Below are 23238 nucleotides of genomic sequence, written 5' to 3'. Positions count from 1 at the left end.
GTTCTGACCTGAAAAATGGTTCAATAAAATTAATAAAATGTACTTAATAATACTTATATAAAATATCTGGTTGTGACGAAAGTTTTCCGCCCAAAAACGTTCTCAATAAAGTTAAGGGGAAAAATGGCAGCAGTACCTTTCGTGCTGTAATCATCCCCCAAATCTATGTTTTTCTGAAAACATTTTGGTATAGTTCGACCGCCTCATCCGCGACCATGAGCGCAAACACGCATGCGCCATTCGGACCGAATTATTCTCAAAATAGGGTGGAAGGATGGGGACTTTCTTTCGTTCCAGTATAGCTCTTTCCGGAGAAGAGAAGACCTTTCACGTCGCAGCAAGTAATACCGCCGCTTTTGGAGGAGTCCATGCGTTTTGGCAGAATGCCAACCAGGGTTACGCTTGAGACTGTCACAAAGCCTTGGGCCCAGAAACTTGGCGGTCTCGAGCAGGTCAGTTTCCTTTCGGACGTCCTGTGCAGACTGGAAGATAGCACCAGCAAGATAAAGCTACAGATGTGAGAAAAGGTAAAAGTCTGAAGGAGCTATGTCCGTGCTATATGGTGGGTGTAGCAAAAGATCCCGTTCGAGTTCGTACATAGTCCAAGAGGTGAATGCACACACATACGGTCTTGAATTATCTTGATGGAACATAACTTTTTGCGCCGCAACTCGTTACGATGTTTTTTCTTGATAGCAGCGTCAACAAGAAGTAGCATCTTGCTGTATACCTTACTGTCGAGGGTTTTACCTTTTTCCAGACACTGTTTGTGTATAATACCACGGCAATCTCACCAGATATAAAGAATGACCCCTTTTGTTCGTCAAATTACGCTTTGCGACGCTGCTGGCGAGCTCACCGGACGCAGACCAAATCCCTTTTCTGTCTATGTTGTTGACGTAAATCAGCTTTTCATCACAAGTGACGATCCAGTCCAGAATTTTGTCCTTGCGTTGATATTCGAGCAGATTAGTGCAGGCCCGAACACGTCTGTCCTTATCTGCTTGAGTCAGCTCATGCGGCACTCAGCGATTGAACTTGTATATTTATACTATGCATGGAGCGATTAATGGACATGACACTAACGTCTAACTCCTTAGGAGGCTGTGGGTGGTTGCATTATTGAGCTTCCACAAGTTCTCGCAGGCGAGCCTCATCCGTAACAGTAGGCCGGCCAGAGTGTCATGTGATACAACATTGGTACCTAAAGCTATACGCACGATTCGGTGACATTCTGTAGCTGAATTTTTGTAACAAAACTGGAAATAAATGGTGGTTCTAATCTGGTATCGTGATAGTTCCATCATTTCAGACACCTTGTATTTAATGATTACGATAATATTTTTACAAATTTCACAACACAGTGTAAAGCAAGTCTTTTTCTTTCAAATGCCAAAACTCTTTTGACAAATATGATTAAACATGACAACGTGAACTGTTCGCGCAGACTGACATTTGTGGTGGCGGGAAACTTTAGTTGAAACTCGACATATAAAAAATATGTGTTGAAAATTCCATTGTCCTTTTTCAAGAAGCGGACGAGGTATTTTTAACAAAGTCACTTTCTGAATTTTATCTAGATGATTGTGAAATCTGAAAACATTTTATTATAAATATTTAAATAAAGGGCTGATTAAGATTATTTGATCAAAATTAAACTACAACTGACAAATTTGAAAAATAAAAATTTTCTTTTCGAGAACCTCTAAAACTGTAATTTGTTTCGCTAAAACTATAACTTTTTTTATGGAATCACTAAAACTGCAATTTGTTTTATGGATTTCCTAAAATTACAGTTTTCTTTTGTATAACCCATTAAATAATAATTAGTTTTACTGAATCCTTAAAACAAACTTTTGAAACAAACTTCTTTTTGAAAACCCCTAAAACTGTTATTTGTTTCAAGGAATGCTTAAAAACTACAGTTATCGTTTGAGAAACCAATTAAAATAACAATTTGAAATGGTTTGTGGGCTAACTAAAACTACAACTTTCTGCTCTGGAATTATAGATCCCAGTAAAATTATAATTTGCTTCGTGGAATCCCAGAAAGCATAACTTCTTCTGTGGAACCCCTAAAACTGCAGTTTGTTTGGTGGAATCCCAAGAACTACAATTATTTCGATGGAACAAACTGAAATTAGTTTCTGCACAAAAAAGAAGCAGTTCGGCCAGCGGGCAAGAAGGCAGATGTTTAGGCGCACAAAATTGAAATTCGATTTTTGGTCCTACTTGGTAAAAAGGCACTGAAAGTGCAGAAGTTGACTTAATTCACTGTTCTGTAAAAGAGTTCAAATGTAAACAAATTGGCGGATTTGTTAGGCTTAGTAGCACTTTACAGCCTTTTAAAGTTTTCAACGCGAAACGAAAGCAATTTCAAAACGAAAGCAATAGTCCTTCAGGAACAAAGCAAAACCCCTTAAAACTAATAAATAAAATAAAATCTGAAAGGTTTCAGATTTTAAATTACGTACAAAAGGGCGTTTTTTTTAACGTTTTGTGTGTTAGCTTTATTTATTAAATATCATGTTCTAAGAACTCAAACCATAAAATCCAGTTCAACAGTAATATCGTAAAACAGTTTTAAAAATGAGCATATCTTTAGAATTTCCGATATACAGTCTAGTGCCCTGAAGATAAGATACTTTTTTTTATCAAAAATTCGTTGAAGTGTTACAAAATATGAAATCCATTATACAAAAAATTTCAAATTCCGAATTAGGGCTTCCACATGCCCATATTCTATGGAAGATTGCGTTATTCAAATTTTGATGTCTCTAGGATCAAATTTTGATGGCTCTTTGATGGCTAAATCACAATGCGAGAAACATACATACATTCTTGCAGATTCTTCATTATTTAATTTCTTTAAAATCCAGGGCTCTAATATTGGGTGGCAACGATTTGAAAAGTGATTCGCAGTTTACAGTTTTTAACGCAAAATACCAAAACGAAATAACGAAATTAAAAATAGTTCAGGGCAAATTGCCCCTTTGGGCTGGAAGAAAAAAAAAAAAAAAAACTGAAATGTTTCAGATTTTAAATTACGTCCAAAGGGGCGTTTTTTTAACGTTTTGAGTGTTACCTTTATTTATTAAATATCATGTTCTTTGCACTTAAACCATAAAATTCAGTTCAAGAGCAATATCGCAAAATAATGTTAAATTAAGCATATCTTTAGAATTTCCGATATACACAGTCTCGCGAGCTGGAGATAAAAGTATTTTTTTTCTACATAACGTTGCCATTTCTCGCTTTTAAAGCATTGAGTTTGTAAATCAAAAATTCGTTAAAGTTTTACAAAATATAAAATCTATAATAAAACAAATTCCAAATTTGGGATTTCAGATGCCCATATTCGCAGTAGGATTTCGTCATTCAAAATTCGATGGCTCTATGTACCATTGTTTTATCACAAAGCGAGAAATAGACAATCATTTATGCAGATTTTTCATTATTTAATTTCTTCAAATATAATGCAGGACTCTAACATTTTGTGGCAACAGTTTGAAAAGTGAACCGACGTTTATGAGTCCGACGCAAAATCGCAAAACGAAAACAATAGTCCTTCAGGGACAAAAACCCTTTGGACTAAAAAAAAAAAAAAAAAAAAAAAAAAAAAAAACGAGTATTGAGGTAGTTAGCATAATTTGAAGAAGGCTAATGCTTATAAATGTAACAATAACATACCTGTTTTAAGTACCAAATTTGAGAAGTTTTAGATTAACTCGTAATATATTTTTAGAAATGTCTGTTCAAAGCTTCAAATAAAGTATCTCTTGAGATTTATTCATTTTATAGCCAAAATCTAATATGTTGTTTAGACTAATACAAAAGTCTCAAACTAAAATTGAAAAGTTTTGGATCACAATTTAATATAGTTTTTCATTAAAAATTGTTATGGATTTTAATTAAAGTACCACTTCTAGTTGTTTTTTTTAAGCCTATTGTAGCTTTCTGCAATGTACCACTTACGATTGTCCAATTTTACCCAAAATCTAATCACTTCTTTATATAAATGTAGAAAGCATGGATTAAAAAAAAAAACATCCTTTTTTGGAAACTTCATATAAGACTTATCGTGCAAGAAAAAAAATCGTCACACATACAGACAGACAGACATCATCGCAAAACTGGGTTGTGGGGACCCGAATTCCTGTTTATTCGCTGAAAACTCACTATCGAATTTTTAAATGGAAAACATTATTTCTCGTAACTATGTACATGGTTGGCGGGAGATAAAAAGATAAATATATAATTTTTAATAATAATATATTTTTATATTCTTTTTATAAGAATAAATTTAATTATATTTATAGTATTTTATATTCTTATAATTTTATATTCTTAATTTTGTTTGGTTGCTGACGTTATTAGTAAAATATACATTATAATTTTAATGTTAGTTAACCTTTTTGAGACTTATCACATTAATGATGATTTACTTTACTTTAAAAAATGTCTGCAAATGTTTTATAATGTCTCTCTTAAAGACCACTTCTTTTAGCTTGATTCTTTAGCTTCTTTGAACGCGAAATTTCTAATAAAATAACTTTAATTGAGTTTCTTAAGTTTATTATTTTAACGATTTCTTAAAGCCCTATCTCCAATCTTGGCCTGAGAGAATTTTAAAGCTTTGGAGAGAAAATTCTTTTAAAATACCTCCTCAAGAGGTTTGCTCTGATAAAGAACTCTCATTGTTGAAACAACAATGAAAATTGTGTTCAGTGATAAGGTAAGAATTTACAATGAATAATTGAGAACAGAACTTTATTTCTTAAGAATTTTCTTTCTCTAGGGTTAGTTAATATTCTTGGGAATATAATTACTTAATTAATCAAATTTTGCTTGAAGAAAAAGATGTGATTAGTTTCCTTTATAAAAATGTTTATCTTTCTCCTGGACTCTTTATTCATTAAATTTGTGCCTTTAATATGTTTATTAAATGAAAGCATGAAATAATTTGTTAAAAGGTCTCAGATTTAAATTATTCCATAATGATTTTAATTTAAGCCGATAAGAAGGAGAACATTAAACGTCTAAAAGGTCAGTTTGTAGAATCATTAGATTAACTGGAAGCAGAAAAGATGAAAAATATGCGACCGCCTTCGCCGGGAATCGAACCACGGACCTCTGGAATACCGGCTCAGCGTGCTACCGTTACACCACGAAGGCACGCTAGGGAAGTGGGAGAAATACCTTATATACTCCCCTTTTTAAAGGGCGACTAGGGTTTTAGGGGACCTAATCGCCAAATCCTGGGTGCGGAGAATCCTCTCCATAACCCTTTTAGTTCGGGCGCCACTTGTAGAGACATTAGGTATTTTTTTTGGAAGCAGGAAAGATGAAAAATAGCAAACGCCTTCGCCGGAAATCGAAGCACGGACCTCTGAATACCGGCCCAGCGTGCTAACGTTACACCACGAAGGCACGCTGGAAAGCGGGAGAAATACCTTACAAGTTCTATATTATTTTCATTAATTACAAACACATTAAATTAACTTCAGTTAACAATTAACCACTCGATTTCATAAATTAAAGAATTATCACAAAGTATCACAAAGGGTAAACAAAATGCACACACACACAAAAATTATATTTAGTTAAAAAAATCTGGAAGCTTTCAGATTTTATATTACGCCCAAAGAGACCTTTTTTTTTAACGTTTGGTAGTGTTGACTTTATTTATTAAATATCATGTTCTTCGCACATAAAACACAAAATTCAGTTTAAGAGTAATACCACTATAGGGTTTATATTTATTTTAACTAACATTTATTTTAAGTTTAGGCTAGTATCTTTCCTGTGAAGCCTTTACTTTCCCCTAGAATTGCCAATGCCAGAGTATGTAAATTGTAGTAGAACTCGCAGTCTATTCAAATTTTAGCAGAAGTAAGTGGAGTTTAAATAGAAGGGAAACGAGATTGTATGTGTGCTTCTTGAATCGCGAGCGTGAAGGTTGCTAGGTAGAAATTTAAGAATCGCGCGTTTCGGCCTGTGTGCCTATTTCGGCAGTTCGTTGAATCTTCAACTGCTTAATCTGTAAGCTTGCTGAATCTCAGCTGTATCTTAGAACGCGGTTAAGTTAGTTACGATTTTAGAGCCTCGTAGGTAGTGATCTCGTTATTTATTCATCCTGTCATTTATTTTTAGTTTCACATTTCTGTTTTGTTAAACCGCCGGGTCGGCGTAGTTTGTGAGCGTCAAGTGAACGCAGCTGTTATTTCTAAAGTGGAATAAAAAGGGATTTAAACCCTTCTTACGAGTTTGTATAATTTACAGTTCATAGCAGTCACTACCACTGTTGCTGACAAGTTGGGGCCTCGCAACACTATACCACAAAAGATTTAAAAACAGTATATCTTTAGAATTTTCGATACACAGTCTCGCGCGCTGGAGGCAAAAAAATTTCTGTACAACGTTTGCCATTGCTCGCTTAGAAACCCTTGAGTTTGTTCATCAAAAATTCGTTAATGTTTTACAAAATATGAAATCGATTATAAAACAAATTTCCAAATTCCAAATTTCAGCTTCCAGGTGCTCATATTAGAGGTAGGATCACGTTATTCAAAATTTGATGTCTCTAGGTACCGTCGTTTTATCACAGTGACAGAAACATACATTCATTTATGCAGATTCGTCATTATTTAATTTCTTTAAATATAATACAGGGCGATCATATTTGGTGGCAACAATTTGAAAAGTGATTCGCCGTTTATAGTTTTCAACGTAAAATGCCAAAACGAAATTAATAGTCCTTCTGAGGCTCTTTGGATTAACAATAAAATAATAACTCATATTTTTTTCTTGGTTAAAAAAAACTCTCAGTATGACGTTTTTTTCTCTACCGAATTGGAATTAAATTACCGTATATCATTACGTTAAAATATTATTAGGTTTTCATAAATTTATTGGTCATCGATACAACCTGGAAAATTATATTTTTTAAAAAAAGTTTGAAAATTAGTGCAATTCTTATTTTATTAATGTTAGTACTAATTATGCCACTTGAATGGTATTTGCTTTTTATCAAAAGTGTGTTTCTAGTGTTTTCTTTCAAAGAATTTTAAATTACATGCATTATATTTCTAAAAATATAACGTTGTGATTAAAAGTATAACGAAACTCATAGCATTATAAATTAAAATAATTAAGTTATTTTTTTTTTAATTTGATCATATGAAGGTCACTCTGAAATTTTTGGGATGCAACTAAATGGTACGACGTAAACTTACTAATCGTAAGTGTTTGCCAAGTAGTTTCCTACAAAATCGGTCCACTTTTTGTAGGAAAATTTTCCAAAAGTTGAACGCTTCAAAATTTCCGTTTCTGTCAATAGATGAAAAATAAGCATCAGTCCCTCATTTTTGGAATGAAAGCGACGGATTTTGGTTTGCAGTAAAATGTATTCAAAGGTCACATATGCTGGAAAGTCAGGAGACTAGGGTGGATGTTCTATCATTTTGATTTTTTTTTTTGGGGGGGGGTTCAATAATTTCCATTGCCAGTCTTTCCGATTGGGAAGATGCATTATCACGGTGAAGACCAGTCCCTTATAATATTCACTTCGTAAAGAATTTTTGGAAGACGCTTAGTGGTGAATTAGTCAGTTGTAACACTCTTCTGTTCCTTCAACTTGATGGCGTCTGACCAATCCTGTACTTCTGAAGCAAAGGAGTTACACTGAATTTTACACTGAGTGGTGCCTTTTCTGCCTTACTGGTTACCTTTCATCTTCTGTTACCCATGCTTCACTTTCTTGACGCATTGGAGGATCAAGATTCTGCACGTATTGTTGTGTGCATAGGGTTCGTTATAAACTGAATGCACAAAAAATTGATCATAGCTTGATAAAATTTATTTTACCAAAAGGAACTCTTCTAAGTTCTGGAACTTTCCCCAAAAATTCCCGCACGGCTCTTCACAATATTGCAGAGTACAATCAGTACTTACACTTCAAACTACTAAGAACTTTAAACACAGCGCAGTACAAAGCACATCTACAGAGCGAAATTTGTAGAGTCATTAGGTTAATTGGAAGCAGAAAAGATGAAAAATATGCAACCGCCTTTGTCGGGAATTGAACCACGGACCTCTGGAATACCGGCCCAACCTGCTACCGTTACACCACGAAGGCACGCTAGGAAAGTGGGAGAAATACCTTATATACTCCCCTTTTTAAAGGGCGACTAGGGTTTTAGGGGACCTAGTCGCCAAATCCTGGCTGCGGAGAATCATCATCCACAACCCTTTTAGTTCGGGTGCCACTTTTAGAGTCATTAGGTTAATTGGAAGCAGAAAAGATGAAAAATATGCAACCGCCTTCGCCGGGAACCGAACCACGGACCTCTCGATTACCGGCCCAGCGTGCTACCGTTACACCACGAAGGCACGCTAGGGAAGTGGGAGAAATACCTTATAAGCTTAGACGGAGATACAGGGGTTGGACAAAAATATGGAAACACCTTTAAAAAAACATGTTTCTTTGCTTAATATGGTGTAGGAAAGCCGTTGGCATCCAAAACAGCTTGCAGTCTTCTCGGAATGGATAAATACAGTTCCTGTATGTTTGCCAAAGGAATATTATACCATTCTTCCTGCAAAAAGGTGGCAAGTTCAGATAACGATGTTGGCGGTGGATAAAGAAAACGCAATTTCCGTTCCAATGTAGACCACAAAGGTTCGATAATATTCAGGTCTGGTGACTGTGGTAGCCAGGGGAGATGGGACAACTCATCCTCGTGCTCAGAAAACCAGTCCTGGACAATGTGAGCTGTGTGAACAGGGGCTTTGTCGTCTTGGAAGACACCATCACCATCGGGGAACAAAGTTTGTACCATGGGATGAACTTGATCGGCCAAAATGTTCACATAAGTCTTGGCAGTCATGTGCACTGACACAGTTATCATGGGGCTAGCAGAGAACCACGATATGGCTGCCCAAACCATAACAGAACCCCTGCCATGTTTAACTCTTGGCAACAAGCAGTCTGTATTATAGGCTTGAGATGCGTTCTCCAAACGTAAACTCGGCCAGAAGTGGGAAACAATGTGAAAGAAGACTCGTCAGACCATATTACTCGCTTCCACTGCTCTATAGTCCAGGCTTTATGACTTAAACACCACCTTTTCCTGTTACGGGCATTAGCATCACTGACGAGTGGCTTCTCAATTGCAGCACGGCCAGCAATTCCCTGTTTATGAAGCTCCCTTCTAATTGTTTTAGTACTCACAGGATTCGGTAACACAACATTCATTTCAGCAGTAACTTTTGCAGCTGTGGTCTTCTTATTTTTCGTCACAATTGCCCTTAATGATCGTCTGTCACGATCACTCAGGACACACTTTCGTCCGCGCTGTGATTTAGCAGATGATGTTTTTCCGCTTTTCAAATATGCGGAATAAATCTTCGATACAGTACCTCTTGAAACACTAAACACCTGGGCTACCTTGCTTACGGAAGCACCTACCATACGTGCTCCAACAATTTGCCCACGTTCGAAGTCTGTTAACTCTGACATAATGCAATGACAACCTCACATAACAGTACTCCGACAACAACTGAACTGTTTAGCACATTTACGAAGTTGTATAGGTGGCGTCAGTAGTCAAAAACGCCAGCGCCACCTACATATTTCATTAAAATCAATCTTTCTTTTCAAATATGCATTTCACAAGGTTTTTCCATATTTTTGTCCATCCACTGTATCTTAGTACTCCGAACTCATGCTGGAAATGAACAACTACGAGTACTACACAGAAACTGATGCTCTTCCCGGTCTTATACACTTCTTCCCCGGCCGCCAAGAAATCTCTAGTACCCTCCACTTCTCGAAATTGCTGAGAGGTATATAAGGCACGGATAGGGTTACAGTTGACTATAGGCTCAATTACAGTATTACAATATTATATTATTATATCAATATTTATATTATAATATTTAATTACAATACCCATTGCAGTTATACAGGGGCAGGACCAAAATGTCATCAAGTTTGGCGACTTTTGGTGATTTCTCGCAGATTTGGCGACCAAAATGAGTCGCCGGAGCCATCGTCAGCTTGGCGATTTAACGAGATAGCCATTTATTTAATGTTAAATTCCGCTTGCTAGTGTTTTCTTATTTCAGAGCATCTTCTTTTTCAGAGCGTTTCATGTTCCATTATACAAAAATACTACAGTTTCACATATAATTTCACTATAGTCATTTACATATACACAAAATCCGTAGCAGTATGTTTCATCACCAGTTATGATTTTAGAAATAACGCGGTATCCGACATCGTTGAGTCATTTTAGGGTTTCTTTACTGATTCTGAAACGCGCCATTTTTTGGTGCTCTCCACACTAATATTTTCATATGCAGGTTTTCCCGAATAATTTTATGTATAACTGCGGATTCTATAATTAAGACACAATAACACGCCGAATAAATACTAATTCAGAAGTCAAACAACAAAAATCAGCGTTATATTTTCCAAATTTTCACAGGACTAGTTTCGATGGTTTTACCGAACCACCATCCTCAGCTGGAAAACCGCAATGATTCTATGTTAAGATGCGGATTCTATGTTAAGCTTCTTCTGTTTCATTTGCTAGGTGCAGTAATTATCATTGTCGGAGACTTTTCGTACGGCAGACACATTTCCTGGGACAGCAGCTGACAAGGACTTTCTGTATGCTCCTCATTTCGACCGCTATGAAATTCTGTAAACCAGGCTTCGGACACCTATGACCCGCGGGTCATCGACTGACCCATTTCATAATTTCAAGTGATCCACTTGAGTTCCAGAAATAAAGTATAATATGAACCGAAAATAAAGTATAATATGAACCGAAAATAAAGTATAATATGAAATTAGTTATAAAACATAAATATAAAACGAGCACTTGACGAATGCATATAAACAAAATAAACCGAAAGTAAGTAACAACAATAACATTTTGTTTGATTGCCAATTTGCAGCAACGAACCTGCGTTTTTAAAAACTGTAATATAATTTTAAGGAGAAACCGATAAAGTTGACAACGCCAATAAGTAATTCATAAATTCCAAAAAACTGGTTTTTCCATTTTGTCCGCATTCGGTTTAACTTATAAATAAGAGCAAATGTTTTCACACATGGAATTTATATTAACCCTTTGATTACTAACGGAGCATATATGTCCCACTAAAAGTTTAAAAATTATTGCTGGGTTAGAAAGTATTCTGAATCTCCTGAATGTTGGGGATCATCTTCCAAATGTTGGAAAATCCAGAAGCCGCTCTGCTCGTTGCACACAAATGAACACAGAGAAATATGAGTTGCCCAATGTGTAGTTTTGGGTTATGCAAAGAATGCTTTACCCTGTGCCATACGATGTAAAATCTATTTCATATAAGAAAGTTTTCCAGAATAATAGGTGTGCTTATAGTAAGTCGATCGCTACGTGTAGGGCATACATATTAACTATCGCTGGGATGTGTCCCAGTCTTTGACTTGAAAACCGTTTGCCATATAAATCCCAAATGTTAAATGTACCTTAATTATAACATATTTTGTTCACTTGGATAGAGGCCCACCAGCGGTCGAGCGGTAAAGTCGTTGAACACTGATAGTTCGGTCCGAGGTTCGAATCCCGCGAACGGGCTGGCTGCATGGGTGTTTTCGTGGTTCTCCCCATGTGTTACGTGTAAACGAGCCAGTTTCCCTTAGAAAGTCCTCCATGAAGGCATCCCTTCCCTTAGGCATATAGCCCTAGTGTGCTTTGCCATAATTAAATACACCACCATCACTTGGATAGAAAACGAAGTAATTGTTTATAATCGTAGTCAAAGTACGCACAAAAGAAGGTTAACTACCGAAAATTTAGATGCTTACCATACGATAGACTTCACTAAATTCACGTCACGAGTCATCGGGGAAGCCATTAATATCGAGGTGAAAAATAATGTTCATTCAGTTATGTTTGTTTCTATAATAATTGCAATTAGAATGTAAACTTTTAGGTTTAAAGTTTAAAGCGCATTGTAATTATTTTCTCAATAAAACGTGTCTTATTATTCACCAACACTGTTCTAAAACAATAGAATTGATCAAAAACGTCTTCTTAATACACACATTTTAGCTAATTTGGACTCGTAGTCAAAAAACGTTGCCGATATCGGCTTCTTTTACTTCTGAATAATGATAACTTCTAAATACAGTTTCACTAGAAAGAGCTTCATTTCCATGTGCTAATTGTAGACGTTGAAAGCATTATTCTTGATTTAGCCCCACTTTAAAATCATAGCATGATCACAGCTCTAGCGTTATCTCCATTTTCCTATCTTTCAAAAGATATTCTACGATAAATAAATTATAATAATTTATCGTCTGCGGAAATAAAAAGTCCAAATTTACATATCTAAAAAATAAGTTTTTTAAGAGCTTACTGCTTGAAAAAAAGCAAAACGTGAGAAATGTAAGACCTTCACGCGCTGTTAAAAACTAAAAGAAATGAATAAAAAATGAATTTAAGATTTTATAAAACTTTACTTTGAGATTTTTTTTACAGAATTTTAAATTTGCATTTAATTTCGTCAGTACATAAGGAGCAGCTTTTAATAAGGAATTTTTATATTCACAATGGCATGCTTCTGTTCTAAATAAGCACGTCCGGTTCGAAATTCCGAAGCTCCGGTGTTCGAATCTTCGCGAAGGTTTTTCGAGTTCCCCGTTTTGAAAAAATGTAATGTGTCTGCAGCGGCGCGCGATAACTAAAACGTGGTGGAAGATAATTTGTTACCACCTACCCGCATCTGATGGAATGCTCTAGCTTCCCTCTCCCCAGTTGCCATATAAAAGTGGGAGAGAATATAAGGAATTTTTGTGTTCCCTCCATTTGCTCGTGCTTTTGTGGTGTGATTGGTAAAACGACGGCTGGCAAACGAAAGATCCAGAGTTTGAATCTTGATTGTGATCACTACGAGAAAAAGCCTTAATATAAGTACATTTTTCTTTTCTTTAAAAGATCTGCATAACAGTAAAAACACTTCAAAAAATTTTAAGCATCTAAATCTTTATTTCATACAACCCATCAAAGGCCGAGAGATAAAATCATTGAACCCTAGTAGTTCGACTCAGGACCGGCGCTAGACTTTTGCTGCCGGTGCAAACTTCGCGACTCTGAAATTCTACCGCCCGGTTTCTTCCTAAATTGTAAATGCTTTACCGCCCGGTGCGACTGTCGTGTGTCGAAATACTATCGAAACGCTGTCAAGGGAGCTTCTGAATGTAAACAAAAAACACCCCATCTGGAGACCGAAGCTTCGGAGCAGGGCTTCACTCTTAGTGCCGGGCTGGCCACTCCTTCCTTTCTCACCTCCATGGTGATGAAAAAGAATTAAGAATAAAATACTAGTAATTAACACAATACTATTTCTTTCAAAGAAACTTATATTTCAGTAAGAATATATAGCAATAATCAAGGCAATACAAAAACTATGTAAGAGCAGCAGAAAATGATACGAAGATTTTTAAAAGATTTTTAAAGATAATTTCAATTTTCAGAACCAAGCGCTGAAAAGCTAGGTCGTACGGGAGAAAATACGGCATAAATTGTTGTAAAAAATAAAAATACGTAACAAAAATTACTAGAATATCCAATATATATCATCAAGAATATCCAACATATATCATCATTGCAACAATTTTTATTTAAAGGAAATATTATCGCAAATTTTACACGCAATGCTGTTGCCATTTTTCAATTAAGAAAAAGAATAATGAACATTTCTCCCCTCTCATTTTAATAGGCTTAAGAAACAAATGCTTCTAATTGTGACTTTTTGAAATTCCCTTTGATTCTCTAAGCTTTAAATATGATTATGCTTCTCAATGTCACAATATAAAACCAGAAAAAGGTGCCACCGAAGTAAAAATGTTAATTAAATTTGTTCTACTAAATAAACCTGTTTTGTTTGTCAGAAAGACTCCGAATTTACATTTAATTATAGAGGATTAATGCTCGCTGTTAATAGCTTCAGAGAAGCGATATATACAAAATAACTTGTGTTTTTCTTTCCCCAGAGGACTATTCGAATGAATTCTGACATCTTACGTGCGCCTGATCAAACAAAATCGTCTTAAATCCGAGCGCATTTCATATGCACTGACTAAAAACGACAACGCAGACGATCCAAACAAATGAAATAAAAATACATATGTGGGGCTGAATAAAGAAAGTGAAACCAAACATTCGAAGAAAATCCAATTTTCCAGAAACGCACTTGTCATATTGAATAAGACACTTCGCTCGAATCAAAATAAATTAAGCCATCTTTTTGTGGAACTTTCATTTAAATATACGTTCGTCACGGTCGCAGTGAATTCCTTTTAAAGACAAAGAATTCATTTGATTTTTAATCCCGTCGCGAATGCGACTGTTATGAAGCTTTTGTTGAAGAAAAAAATTAAGAAAAAAGAAAATGGCGAATAAAATATTCAACCTGTTAAATAAAGAAACATTTTTCTTGCATTTTATAAAAAAAGAAACTTGAAATACGAAAGTGATTTTTGCCACAGTGATGTAATTAATCAAAGTTTTTATAACAATACTCTCAGTTGGTAAGAAGAAATGAATAATTAAAGGACTGGACAAAAAAAGTGCGAATTTATTTGAAAAATTGTTTCAGATTTTTAAGACTTTCTTCTTTCATTATCGGGAAATGAAATGTTATACAGTAATTTTTTATCTGAAAGACAAAATATGATTATTTATTTACTGGTAAGAATTAATAGGGATTTGAATAAATCTCGAGAGAAATTGCTTTGATCCTTTTTTTATATCTTCAGTTAACCATATCTCAGAATATTACTGCTATATCCTTTAAATTTTCTGATCTCTTTGCGTAGAATTTCTAAATGACATTCTATTTGAATGAATTTTAAGATTCACTACGAACTGTTTTGATGAGATATACATACATTTATATTTAAAAAAAAGTTCCTTGTCAGAGTATTTACATAAATATTTTTTCCAAAAAATAAATAAAAAAATAATAAAAAAAGTTTGAAAGGGTTCAGATTTTAACGGTTGCCCAAAAGGGTTTGTTACGGTTTTTCAACGCTCACACTCTGCCAGTCTACTGCTATTTAACCTGCTATTTTTAGATTATTTAAATAAAAAATATTATTTTGCAAAAAATAAAAAATAATAATAATAAAAAGGGAAAGGGCTCAGATTTAACGGTCGACCACAAGGGTTTGGTAAGTTTTTTCTACGCTCTCACTAAGCTCGCAGTCTACCAGTCTACTGTTGACTCACTCCTGCTAACCAATTTTTTTACCTCTTCAATTTTGTTATTAAGCATCATATTCTTCTCACTTACGGCATATATAATTCAATAGTAAAAGTTTTTAAAAGCAGAATAGTAATTATGCTTAATTTATGCTTAATTAAGAATAGTATATATGCTTAAACTATGTAATTATACTTTAATAATTTTTACAGCAATATATGTATAAATTCCGGATTGCAGTGTTAAGTGTTGCTATAGAGGTTTCTATTTTTTTCAGTCTTTTCTCAGTTCATAATATTAATATACAGTTTTTTTGTAAGATGGCCTGAAGAGCTGTTTAAAACCCAACTTTGTCAAGAATTAAATTACTTCTTTATAAGAGTCTTATAAGATCTGGCCTGACGTATGCGTCAGAAGCTTGGGTGCTGACTTTACGTAATGAGGAAGCTTTGGGGATATTTGAGAAAAGGATTTTGCTTTGCATACAATAGCGGGGTGCATGTGAATGTATCATGTATAAGAAGATCTAATTTACAGCTAATATAAGATCTATAGACAACACGATGTAGTGAAATTCTCCAAACTATAAAGACATAAATGGGTTGGTCATGTGGTCAGAATTCATGAAGATCGGTGTTACAGAGAAATCTTTCTGGCAAAGCCCATGACAACCAGACCTCGAGGAAGACCCCGATGAGAAAAATGACCTAAACATTCTAAAGGACAAAAACTGAGAAACAGTTGCCAAACGCAGAGATGCCTGCAGAAGACTTCTGGAATATTCTTCTGCAGAAAACTTCAGAAGACTTCAACACAGAGCACATCCTCTGTTGTAGAGCCAATGAAGAAGAAAAAGAGCTCTTTTACATGCAGTCAGTCTGTAACTGCTTAATTACTTGAGCAGTTTAAAGACGAAAAAATGCATGTTTTATAAATTTAATTTTTTAATCTTTTATCGGTTGTCCGACTGATACAATTTGATACATATTTAGTTTATATTATATTCAACCGATAACATTGATTGCTTCAATATAATTAATAACTGGTTTCTGGTATGTGTCTGGTATGTGTATAAGTAAGAAATCATTTTGGTTTAATTTCTGACATATCCAGTTCATAATCATGAATAACGTTTCTACAGTGGCGCCCGAATTAAAAGGTGGTTGACGATAAATTGTCATCATCAAAAGGAAAATTCAATGAAAGTTTGTGATTATTTTGTTAAATTTGAAATTGCGAAAACATGTATGTTTTCGTCATTTAAAACACTTTTGTAATTGGTTATTTTGTCAGTAAAATGTTTCATTTTGATTTTAAAAAAATCAAAATCTGTACCGGCAGCTTTTGTCAGGTTGTGCACACGACACGCATGCAATTTCAGTCTGAGACAGGCGTCACCTGAAAACTGACGTAAATTAAAAACTTACACTGAGTAAAAATCCTTTCCTTATTTCAATATAACGGATATTGAACCTTGTAGGAAGAACAAAGCTAAATTTTCAGAATGAAAAAAATACTTATATTTGAATTTTAGAACAGAACAAAAAAATAAATGCAGCAGCTCTTAACTATTAAAATTTTTAAACTCTTAACTGCTACAGTTAAAACTCTTACAACTATTAAAAAAAAAAAAAAAAAAACTCAAAATCTTAAACTCTCTAAACAAAATATATAAAAAGCTTCCGAATCCTCTTCTTGTTGCCACACTGTAAAATGCAAGTTCTTATCCTATTATTTATATTTCACGTTCTCTTTAAGTCACGATCTTTACAAATCATGATCTTTACAAGTCACGATCTTTACAAGTCATGATCTTTACAAGTCACGATCTTTACACACTGATCAGTTAAAAACTGTTTTTAACACGTGACATTGAAAACGAAGAATATTCAAAAGAATTGATGTTTCAGATATCAGTCGGGAAAGTAAAGAAAATTCATTTGGAGATACCATCAACGTCATCCAACCATTGAGGTTTTAATGAGAAAAACATGTGTCAAAACTGACTGTTAAATTATAGAAAGTGTTAAAAGGATTGCTGGTACTACCAATAGAAGTGACTCTGAAGAAAGTAATGACGGGTCAACACCAGTAGAATCTAGTAAAGCACTGCAGATTCTAAGAAAAACCCCTTGAACTGAAAAATGCTAATCAGAAAATCTACCTGAAGATTTACGAAATTAAGAATACAATTAAAAAACTATTGACGAAGAGTATGAAACAAATAAGAAATAGAAAAATTGTTCGTAAAATTTAAAATTTTTTTTGTGTACACAATTATAAAAATATTTTTATAAAAAATATTAAAAAGACTTTAAATTTGCGCTAATATTTTAATTTTAGCGTCAACTTTTTATTTATTATTTTGGGATTAAATACGGGATTTATTGCTAGTTATTATTTCACTAGATAAGTTTAAAATTGTTATCACAGTTTTTAGTTCACAAATCGCCGTATATTAAACTCAGCCGCTTAAATACGCTTGGAACAGAAAGCATTTTAATAAGCTCCGGGTACTTTTAATAAGCCGCGGGTAAATATACATATAAGAAAAACTTTAAAATTAGCGAATTTTAAGATTTATTTTAATAGGACCAAGAAGTAATACATATAATATGATAAGTAAGATGGATTAATAACCTTAGTTTGCAGTATCCCGTAAGCATATTTCACAAGTGCACATCTGTGTAGCCACCGAGGGAGTGGCTTCCAGGATGGACCAATGAACATCCAGTTATGTTTCTGTCATGCCACATGACCTTTCGCGTGCTTTAAGATTTAAGCAAAATGGTTGAAAATATTCTGCCACGCAATTTTCTGTACAAAATAATTAAAGCATTGTCGATTGCTTCTGAAACTTTTCATTGCGAAGTTAGATCAAATGTAGGCAATTATAAAGATTTCTGGTTGAAATAAATACAAATACATGTTAGATACTTCACAAAAATAGCGATGTGAAATATTACTTAATAAGTGGTAAATAATATGCGAAGAAAAGAAATATGTGATAAACATCTGAGTCCAAGTGCAATCTTTACATAAAACTATGCTTATGAGAAAAATATTTATACCAGTTATATATGTAAATAGAAGTAAGCACTTTTTATTGCAGTCTATATGAAAAAGATGTTCTATAATAAAAACCAATGCAGAATGTTATAGAAAGTGAACTTCACTAATTTGCAATTTAACACGCTAAATGATAACACATTTAGCGTGTTAAATTTCACATTTAATAACTGGCTCATTCTGAGTGAATTTGTATTATTCACAATGAATATATTCAATTTATTTACATATATTTTTTAATGTTAGCAATGGATATAATCAGATCATATGTATTCTGAATCTTACACTTTAAAAATAAAAAGAATGCAAGCACTGAAATAAGAAAACACTAAATTCATTGTAACCATTTCAGTTATTCTCAGTTCAATTAAAAAATATACACTTGAATTCTCTTAATCCACATAATATGGCATGAACATCAATCGAAATATTAATGCGTGATAAAAATCGCGAAAGTGAAATGTCAGCGATTAATTAAACTCAGGAAACGAAAGCAGTATAAGATTTCTACAATTGCGCCGTATATTTATTACCGCGAAACAAATACAAATTAAAACGTAAATAACATATGCTCACATGCACGAAGATGTAGCGTCACAAGAGCAATAGCAGCCGATTGGTTCATTTTCGAAACCCCTCCCTCAGTGGCTACGCTGATGTGCACTTGTGAAATATGCATCCCGTAACTATCCTTTTTAATTTGTTTATTTCTCTTTACATTCTAAAAATAGCAATTACTTATAATAAATTGATCTAAACTGCGTCATTTCAAAATTAACTTTTCTCATATGATTCTAACAGAACGCTAACAATGCAGGTACATAGAGCTAATGCTTCAGCCAAGCATAATATTCAAATTTTTAATTAAACTTAATCCATCAGAATGACGTGGAAACAAAACTGAATCTGTCTTTTACTAGTTTTAGGGCAGCCGATATCTTCAACGTATAATCTGACCCCTCCTTTTCCGCCCTTCTCTCCTGTTTGCTTGCTGTCTCCTGCAAATTTATTAGCTACAAATATTATCTATCTGCAAATACGTCATAATAATGTAAAAACTTTTGAAAGAACGGTTATTTAAGTATGTATGTTCCTCGCATTGTGATAAAACGACAGCACCTAGATCCATCAAAGTTTTCATACATTTACTCCTCCAACTGAACATTTGCACCTCGGAGACCGAATTTTGGATTTTTTTCTTTTTTTTTTTCGTATTTTATACAAAATGAAACTTTCATAAACAAAATCCGAGATCTGAAAACGTGCAGTGGCAACACTGTTCGAAATATAGCATTTTTATCTCCGGCGTGCCAGACACTTCCCATTCGGAAAAATGTAACTTATTTACCTTTCAATTTTAATTAACAAATTCGGCTATTTGAAAGCAATGTATTACTACTGTCGAAAATAAAATTTGTAACAGTTTTTTCTACCTTCCGTACACCAGGATGTTGCCATTCAGTAAAGCCTAAAAGTTTTAACTTTCAAATTTAATTTGGAAGGTTTCTGAGTAAAAAACCATTTAAAAACACTAAATACAGTCGTTAAGGTTAGGTTAGGTTAGGTTATTTAATTACGGCAAAGCCTCGAGGGCTATCTGCCTAAGAGGAGGGATGCCTTCGTGGAGGACTTTCTAAGGGAAACTGGCTCGTATACACGTTACACATGAGGAAAACCACGAAAACACTCATGCAGCCAGCCCGTTCGCGGGATTCGAACCTCGGACCGAACTACCAGTGTTCAGCGACTTTACCGCTCGGCTGCTGGTGGGCTACAGTCGGTAAGAGTATTTTTCTGCTTTTTAAAGTGATTGATTTATGCATAAAATTTCATTAAAATCATGAGAGGGATAATTAGAAATATTAAATAATTTATGAAATAACCCTGCGGATGGCCGCCCAATCGGCTAGGGTTTTAAGAAATAACATAGCAAATATAAAATAATGGATGGCAACACTTAACACTCTAACCGAAATTCCAAAGATATGCTCTTTTTAAACATTTTATCATTTTTTTCTTGAATTTTATGTGGCGTAAATGCGTTGAAGTGGCATTTAATAGTATTCAACACGTAGCCAGTTAATAATAAAAAGACAAAAAAGTTTTGTCGTTACTAGGCCACCTTACTAGGAAGCCTGAACACTGAGAGGATGAACTAAGAAAAGAATGCAAAAATTAAAAATATATATATGCCAACATTTAACACTATAATCGGAATTCTAAACATATGCTGCTTTTAAAAATTTTGTCATTTTGGTTTTGAGTCGTATGTCTCCTAAGTGCAAAGAAAACGATGCTTAATAAAGCTAAAAAGACGAAAAAAATGTGTTAGCAGAAGTGAATCCAAAAGCAGACTGGTAATCTACGATACTCGGTAAGAGTATAAAAAATCTTATTACAAACCTTCTGGTTCAATGTTAAAATCTGAATCCTTTCAGAATTTCTTTCCCTTATTTTTAAATTATATTTTATTTATTATTCGTTTAGGTGCAATACATATTCGAAAGAAACTCTCATTACTAAGGATGAAATTTCTTACATAATTAAAAACTGTTACAAACAGAAAAAGGTTATTTAAGGAAACAGTAAAAATATAATAACTCTTCAAATAATCGAAAAAATATTTCTCAAGTATTTATTAACACTACATTTGCACAATAAATAAATAAATATTTTTTTGTTTCTCAGTATAATCATAAATAAAATTCTTGTTAACAGTTTGCTTTTTTGATTAAAGAAGAGTTTACTAATTATGGGTTAAGGATATTTACATACACAAAAAAGCATCTTTGATGGATGCTAGCTTAACATTATTTTTACATTCATCTGCAGAATTTATAACAAAGTAATTAATATATTACAAAGAAAAATCAAAACGGAACAACACAAAAAAAGTTAAAACATCCACTTAACGCTGAGTTTCGTTTTCTAATTTGGCAACAATTACGCTGCCTAAATGCAAACGACCTGCTACACATCTTTACACTCTGTTACCTTCGCTCTCCATTAAACGGTAGTAGAAATTTTAATTTTCTTAGGGAGAAAAATAATTAACGGTGTAATAATTACAAACGCCGGCGAATAATGTGGCGGGACGCTTCACAGCTTCGGAGACAAGATATCATTACGCGTTAAAATAAAGATCCCATGTTGCTTACTTACTAGAAGAACGTTTTTCTTTTTCTTTCGTTACAAATCCTTAAATGCAGATGGAAAAATTCTTCGAAAGATTCTCCAGAATGATTCGTTTTATGTTGTATTTTTTTTCCTGTTATAGAAGATTGCGTGAGGAAATGTTGCTGTTCTTCCGACAACGAGGATTTATTTATTAGTTCTAAAACATTTATAAAAAGAACGAATACGGCAGCATTAGTTAAATAGAGTGATGATTTATTTATTTAGTTGTTTCTAACATTAATAACGCAGCGTAAAATTAATTAATTTGGGAACTTATGGTTGAATAAAACAAAAATAAATTTTTAAAATGCATTAAGAATTAAAAATTTAGAGATAAACTTAGGAAGCCGAGATTTTTATTAATTGTCGTAAAGAAACTGTTTTCTGCAAATTTTAAAGTAAAGATAATGAATATGAGCAAAACAATTTCGAAGAATTACTTTTGAAAATAACAAAAAAGTATTCTTAAATTATTATTAATTCTAAGAAATTACACATTAGATAAACTAGGCCTTACGAAAACACACCTAAAATGCGCTTTGTTTCAAACAAAACAAGGGAATCTGTTTTGATAACACTTTTTCTTTGAAAATAGAAATAATTCTCTTTCTTAATCTCTCTTAATTTTCTTTTTGAAAACATAAATAATTCTTCTTCTTTGAAAATAGAAATAATTTCCTATTATCTTAACAAGAGATTTACAACTTTTTAATGAAACAGAACTCTTGTCAGAGCGCTTCAGATTTTTATACTTTACATGCTAGCTTACTAAAGAAAGAAATCTGATGCAGCCAGTTTACAGCCTCACGCCAAATAAATAGCAACGAAAATTAACTAAAGTACCACTTCCGGTTGATCGTTTGAAAACGAGATGTAATTGTTCCAATAAATAGTGTTGCGTGCGTACGGGTTAGTAACACATTGAATGCCCGCAGAACCGATAATAGCTTGATAAAATTTATTTTTACCAAAAGAAACACTTTACAGATCTGGAACTTTGAATAAAAATTTCCCCGGCCGCCGAGAAATCTCTAGAACCTTCCGTTTTCCGAAATTACCAGAAGGTATATACGGTTAAAGTTACACATAAGGGACGGATACGGTTCCAGTTACATATGAGGATCAATTACGATGTTATAGTACCAATTACAGTTATATAGAGGGACAGGACCAAAATGTCGCCAAGTTTGGCAACTTTTGGAGATTTATAGATATGAATAGAAAAACCTCACTGAGCCGAGTAACAGAGTGAGTATATATATATATATATATGTAATAATAAAATTCCAATAGAATTAATTAGTCAAGAACACACTTAAAATTCTAACTGTATGTTCTTTTCATTTTTAATGGCGACGGTCTCTTATTTGAAAGTACGTGGAATTAAATCAACAGCCCCGTAGTCAAGTTTTTTTTCCCGCCTTTTCTACACGTACAGTTATAGAATGTTCTCGAAATATTTAAAGCGAACTGGAATGGCTGACGAGGCTGACGTCATTTCTTGGAAGCTCCGCCTTTCCAGAGGCTATAAAAGGACTCGCAAAGGAATATCGGGGTCTTTCTTTAATGCAATATGCAGTAAACTTCATACAAAAAGTTATTAGTAATTCTTTTTTATTTACTCCGGATATCCGATTTCGTAACTGCTATTTCTCCTGACCAATAATAAATGAATCCTGTTTTTTAAACTTATCGTCTGATAATTTAAGCTACGACTACATCTATGATTCT

The 23238-nt window shown here is 33.8% G+C and overlaps 1 protein-coding gene across 1 annotated transcript in view; it reads right to left on the bottom strand.

Moving 5' to 3' along the window:
• LOC118191493 (centrosomal protein of 192 kDa-like) overlaps positions 1-23238 on the bottom strand; it is a 381533-nt gene that overhangs the window by 297907 nt on the left and 60388 nt on the right. The window lies entirely within an intron of this gene.

Source organism: Stegodyphus dumicola, chromosome 10, assembly GCF_044657685.1.
Source record: "Stegodyphus dumicola isolate Sdum_Otavi_A_Nest chromosome 10, ASM4465768v1".
Taxonomy (NCBI): Eukaryota; Metazoa; Arthropoda; class Arachnida; order Araneae; family Eresidae; genus Stegodyphus; species Stegodyphus dumicola.
Note: the sequence above shows the minus strand (reverse complement) of the source record. Positions and strands in the feature narration are given on the sequence as shown.